The sequence below is a fragment of the Arvicanthis niloticus genome, chromosome 16 (assembly GCF_011762505.2).
Source record: "Arvicanthis niloticus isolate mArvNil1 chromosome 16, mArvNil1.pat.X, whole genome shotgun sequence".
Lineage (NCBI taxonomy): Eukaryota > Metazoa > Chordata > Mammalia > Rodentia > Muridae > Arvicanthis > Arvicanthis niloticus.
The window spans coordinates 328071-334294 of record NC_047673.1 but is presented as its reverse complement, the minus strand read 5'-3'; the positions used below and the strand labels follow the sequence as shown (position 1 = coordinate 334294).

Here is a 6224-nt window from a genome sequence, read left to right as displayed (position 1 = left end):
TGTTAAAGAGTTTATAAGAAAAGAGGATTTGAGTCTATTTTGGAATTTTTTTAATGTTGAATTTTTTTATTCTGTAAAAGGTAATGAAATATACAGAACAAAACTTTCTTTTTTAAATTAATGTTACAAATCCATATTATCATTTATGTATAAATATTATTCTCTATAGCAGATCATCAGGTATATAAGCACAACAATGTATGCTAACAGGCAAGCACGAGAATTGTGTATCAGAGAGTCCTGTACCATACACTCTTTTTTTGTTTTTCATTATATTTTTATTCAATATTTATTTACATTTCAGATGTTATCTCCTTTCCCCATATTCCCATTAACTCCCTATCCCATTCCTCCTCCTATCTTACTTTTATACCGTTTAAATTACATGCAAGTATTAAGGTCAGTTCCAGGTTGAGGAACTAGCAATATAATAGATGCAAATAGTCAAGGAACAAGCAATACAATAAACACAAATAGTCAAAGAACAAGCAAGGCAATAAACAAAATTCCATGAACACTCCCATGATCACTGTTTCTACGGGCTTATCAGGATGACCAAAATATCTGAGCCAACATCCCTGTCCTAGCCCAAAGTCATTTTTAATGTCTGAAGCCTTATTCTAGCCTAAGATTTAGATTTCTCCCTGAAATTACTTCTTTGTTCTAGCCTAATGTCAGATTCCTGCCTGAAGCCCACTTCCTTGTCCTTGGCCAATATCATAGTCCTGCCATACAGCCCCAAAAGTTCTCCTCCTCTCTCCCTTTTTTATTTCATAAACAAGACTGAGCGTGTCTTAGGTTGTTCTGCCAAGAATGCCTTCCTTAACTTATCATGGAATATGCATTATCAAAAGCAATGCACTTCTGTCTTAGGTTGGTAAGGCTCTGTGCAAAATCTTATCCGTCTTTGGCTCGCCAGACTATTAAATTAATAACTCTGTCTGGGAGTCCACTTTCAGTTTCAAGTCATGTACTTTGGCTTCCAACATGTTGATGTTGTTAGTGACAAGCTTTAACATGATGGGCAGGATTAAAGGTATTCCCAGGACAAAAAGAGCTAGCATGATCAAGCTATATATACCATTCCTGAGGTTTGACCAAAATAGAAATACTGACCTCAAGCCATAATTAATTTTATCAGCATTATCTGAAGCATCAAAGCTCATCAGAGCAGCAATCTTTAAATTCATAATCTTACTATGCAAAGTTAAAACATCCAGAGACGTGTTATAATTATGCCAAATACCCTACAAGTGTCTTTAAACTTTTTTCTAATTATACTGACTATCATTGTAAATTTTAGAAGTAATACAGCTCCAATGGTATTTGGCATGACACTCAAGATGACTCCTAAATCTTAAACCCTGAACCTCCCTCCAATAATTTGAATAGGATATAGAGCATCACAAGAAGTTAAGACGACTACTTTTGTTAATCATTTAGCCAAAAAAAAAAAAAAATGTTACTAATGTATTGCTTACAGTACACTCTTAAGGACCGCCGTAGACTCTGACAGCGGTCTGGAGGAAGGAGACTGTGTGAGGGCATGCTTTAGACTGAAATTTCAAAATCATTTTCACCCTTCAACACATAAAAATGGATCTTTCATAGAAATCAAGCTCATTGTAAAACTAGAAAAAGTATGGCATCCATGTGTGAGCTACAGTATTGTCCCCAGTGATGCTGAATATTGTGTCATGCAGGCCAGCTTTCAAAATCCCTGCTCGAAAAAGGAAGCTATTTGTTAACTGTCTTAAAAATCTGGCCTGTTTGGTGCTATGTGATACAATTGGACGTAACAATGGAGGATTCCACTAGGTCTTAGGGCAGAACACTGGCCCAGTAACTGCTCTTTAAGGGACTGGAACATGGCAAAGGAGTTCTAGACTTGAGTACTAAAGAGACAAGTGCTGTGAGGTGCATTTTACCCTTGGTCCCGTCCTGGCCTTCGCATGGCCTCGAACTCGTCAATGCACCACTTGGTGTTGCCCTGCCTGATCTACTGCAGTGTCTTATACTTGTTCCGGCCTTACCTCATGTTCTTGTGGATGATGTCATTGTGGGCCCTCTTATTCTCATCCCGTGCCTGTGACAACTCTTGCTCAGAGTCAGCAACTGCCACCATACATGCTCATTATTCTCTGCCTCAGTGATCTGCTTCTTCTTCTTGCGGTCATCCAGGATGTTTTCATTGGAGAGCTCAGTGCTGTAGCCCATGGGCTCTGCTCCCTCATCCTGCAGTCCCTCCTGCATGTGATAATTCATGGGCTCATACACTGGGGGTGGTGAGGGTGGGGGAGCTGTCATTAGGTGCAGCTCCTCCTTGGTCTTCATCAGGTCATCCTGGGCTTCTTTAGCCAGATGCTGCTCCTACTCCACCTCCTCTTCCTCATGTCTGCTCCTCCTCCAGCAGTGCAATCTTGGCACTGTACTCTGCAAGCTCTGCAGCCAGCTGCTCCTGGCTCTTTATCTGATCCTGTGCCTGTCTCTCCAGTTCTTCCTTGGCCAGCAAGGCAGCAATGAAGTTAGCCTCCAGACATTCAGCCTTCTCCTGAGCTTGCCTCCTCTCTTTCTCCAGCTGGAGGGCCTTCTCAATCTGTTTGGAGAGCTCTTTTTCTGGCCTCTTGATCTTCTGCTTATAGTCCTACAGAGAAGCATCAGCTCTTCCTTCTCCCAGGCCATCTGTTCCTTTTTTATCTCTACAGTTTCTTTCCTCTTCTTGGTTTCCAACTGTTGTCTCTCCAGCTGCTTCTGATGCTTCTGGTCCAGAGCCTGGGCCTTCATCTGCTGCACCTCAATGGTATCCAGCTTCCTGCAGCACATGTATAGCTCATGGATTCCCATGTAGAGCTTCAGAATCTTGGTAATTCTCAAGCAGGGAGAGTAGAAACAGTCGGGTGTTTTCTTGTCAATGGTCTTCTTGTCATTACTGATTTCACTCTAAGGAAAGCCGATCTTCAGGGTCACCTTGTCATCTTATAAATGTTAAGTCCAAGGGTATTGACTCCAAGCCAAAGGTCTGTTCCTTTCTTGTTTTTGATCTCAAAATAATTGATCCCATCCATTTCCAGGTCCTGGGCAATCTTCAGGTATTCTAGTATAGCACGGTCCTTCTGGGTGCCACACCTGGATCTGGTCCTCCCACTGGTCCCTGATGAGTTTATGCTGATCCATGACTCTTTGAGGGAGAGAGTCTGGGTACCTCTGTCATTCAGAGCTGAGGTACCGAGACTTTGTGCATTTCCATGTTATAATCTCCGAACTTGGCCTGAACTGCATAGAACCCCAGGAGCACGGCTGTCTGGGGGGGGGGGGGGGGTGTTGGAGGGAAGATCTCATCGCTGAGGATCCCTTCCTTGACTTTCAGGAAGAGGAGCTTCTGCATGATGTCCCGGAAGAGCTGCTCAGCCATGTCCTCAGGGTAGAACTTGGCCCGGAATTTGAACTGGACAGGATTCTCCTTTCTAACCTCTAGTGCAAAGAACTTTTTCTTAGCATAATGCTTATTTTTTATTGGATATTATATTTACATTTCAGATTTTATCCCTTTACCCCATTCCCCCTACCACCCAGGAACTTCCTATCCCATCCCCCCTCATCATGCTCCTATGAGGATGTGCCCCCAACTACACCCCCACTCCCACCTCCCCACCCTCGAATTACCCCCACACACACACACACACACTTGGTGTTCAGCCTTCATGGGACCAAGGATCTCCTCTCCCACCTATGCCTGGCAAAGAACTTTTTATCAAGTTTCAACCAGGTAGGAAATCCTTTATTGTCTACATATTGGAGGCCGAAGTACCACACTTCCTGGAGGCCAGTAGTCTTTACCACCTGATCAAAAAGCAGCTTCCGGGTGGTGTTTGGCTGGATGGCAAATTCCAGCGCTGTATCCATGGTAGTCACCCGGACGTTAATTGGGTTGGGCATCTTGGCTGGCTAGTGGCTCTGCATAGGTCCTCGGCAAGTATGAGGACCTGCAAGCAGAGGGAAGCCCTCTACTTTGAAATATTTTTAATCTAAAAACACTATGTGGCGGGAGTAGAAATATTTTTGTCAACCAGAGCATAGCTTCTGTAATTCTCCAAAAATCTTGGATCATCACTGAGACATTGAAAGAAGATATGTGGATTCTTTTTCCTATAAAATACACAAAACAAATGGCTGAACCTTATTTCTCTTACACTCAGCATTTAAACTTCAGATATTTTCCATAGTGTTCTACAATGAAACTTTTTTTTCAGTTGAAGACAGAATTCAATATTTTTTTCTGTTAGAAAGATCTAATTTGGTTAATTGTTTTGACAAGATCACTTGATTTCATAAAATACTAGCAACTGGAGCCAATGAGCAGAAGATAATGACAATGAAAAAATGCCCACCTAACAGTTAGGTAAACATGAATTAAATCACAGTGAGGAACCACTGCATGTCCAGAAAAATAGCTAGCAAGATAAGACAGCAGAGATAACAAGAGGCAAACAGCAGTTCTACAGGCTCCTGGTAGTGCTTTAAAAAACATTTCGAGGTTTCTTTAAAAGGTAAAACAAGCCAGCAACTTCATCCCTATGCACTCAAGAAATAAACCTTATCACAAAAAGCCAATCTTCCAGGCATGTAGAGAAGAGATTGGATGCAAGGAAACATGAAGAAGCAATTTAAGATCATATTGATTTTGGAGGAGGTTTTATATTTATCATAGTTTATGTAGTATCCATATACATTAGAGTTTATAAAAAGAATGATATCTATAGGAAAATAAATGAAGCCAAAGATCATTGTGTTACAGAATATAAGTCAATTTCAGAAAGAAAAATATTACATGTTTTCTCAGAATTTGGATTTTAAAAAATAATGAGTCATGGTAGCAGAAGTGGGAATATTTGGGGAAAATGAAAGGACATTCATTGAAGTGAATAGAAGTCAAGGGAAGAGAAGGAGGTTGGGAAATGAGCAAAGCACACTGCATGATAGGAATATATAAAAGTTACAACGATACTCATTATTTTGTACAATGAGTATAAACTACAAATTCATAAAAATATACTTTTAATTTTTATCAGAATATGTTATTTATAAATAATAGTGGGTATTCTTATGCTACTTTCATATATACACAGGATGTATCCCTTACCCTCTCTTGCTCCCTTCCTTCTTCTACTGCTACTCTTCCTCTTCCAAGTATTACATATTCTTTCATGCCTTTTTTATGTGTGAAACTCAATACCTTTCATTATAGTTCTATAGAAGAATATGGGAATCTTACCAATGTCTATATGTGGTGATTTGAATGACAAATGCATTTGAATTTGGTCCTAGGATGGTGGTGCTGTCTAGAGAGGTTACAGAACTTTTAGGATGTGGAAACGAGAGAGGACATACATTACTTGGTATGAGTTTTGAGAATTTATAGCTTCAGTCATCTTTAAGTTCACTCTCTCTGCTTTCTTTGTGTGGTTGGAGATGGTATCTCTCAGCTTTTTATTTCAGCCTCTTCCACTATTATGGGCTCTCACACCATGGAACCATAAGCTAAATAAATTCTTCCATAACCTGTTTTTAGTCATGGCATTTTTTCACAGCAACCAAAAGCAATTAGTACAATACCACTAAAGAAAATGTTTCTTCCTTCCTCATCAAATATTAATTCTGTATGGATCTTCAGGGAGAATCTCAGTCTTATGAATTCCTCCCCCATCTATAACAGGGTGTTGACAGGCCCAATATTGTGAAGGTCTTGGGTAGGTAATCATAGCTACTGTGAGTTCAAGAGTACAACTATGTCATGCCCAGAAGTCAGCATTCCATACCACACCTTCACCCTTCCTTCAGCTTTTGGTACCATCTTCCATGATATTCTCTGGGCATTAGAGGGAATTGTATGAATGTCCAATTTATGGCTGTACCTTCAATAATCATTTATTCTTTGAACTTTGACCAGTTAGAAGTCTTTGCAGTCACCACCCGCCACAACAAAATATGGCCTCCCTATCCAAAGCTGACATTCACACTACTCTGTAGGCATAAACAGTATTTTTTTAAGCCAATTTGACAGGCATATCATGCCCATTTGGCAAGACAATAGCAGGAGCTTCCCCACTAATGGCCTATACCCTCCTTATCTAGAATTTGTAACTGAGTTTATAGCACCAGACATGAATCCTTCCTATAAAGCAGGCCTCAGATCCAATTGTAATGTGATTGGTTACCCTAGTAAC

At 40.4% G+C, this 6224-nt stretch overlaps 1 pseudogene; it reads right to left on the bottom strand.

Moving 5' to 3' along the window:
* Window positions 1–1577: 1577 nt before the first annotated feature.
* Window positions 1578–5702, bottom strand: LOC117721682 (ezrin-like; annotated as a pseudogene).
* Window positions 5703–6224: the final 522 nt, after the last annotated feature.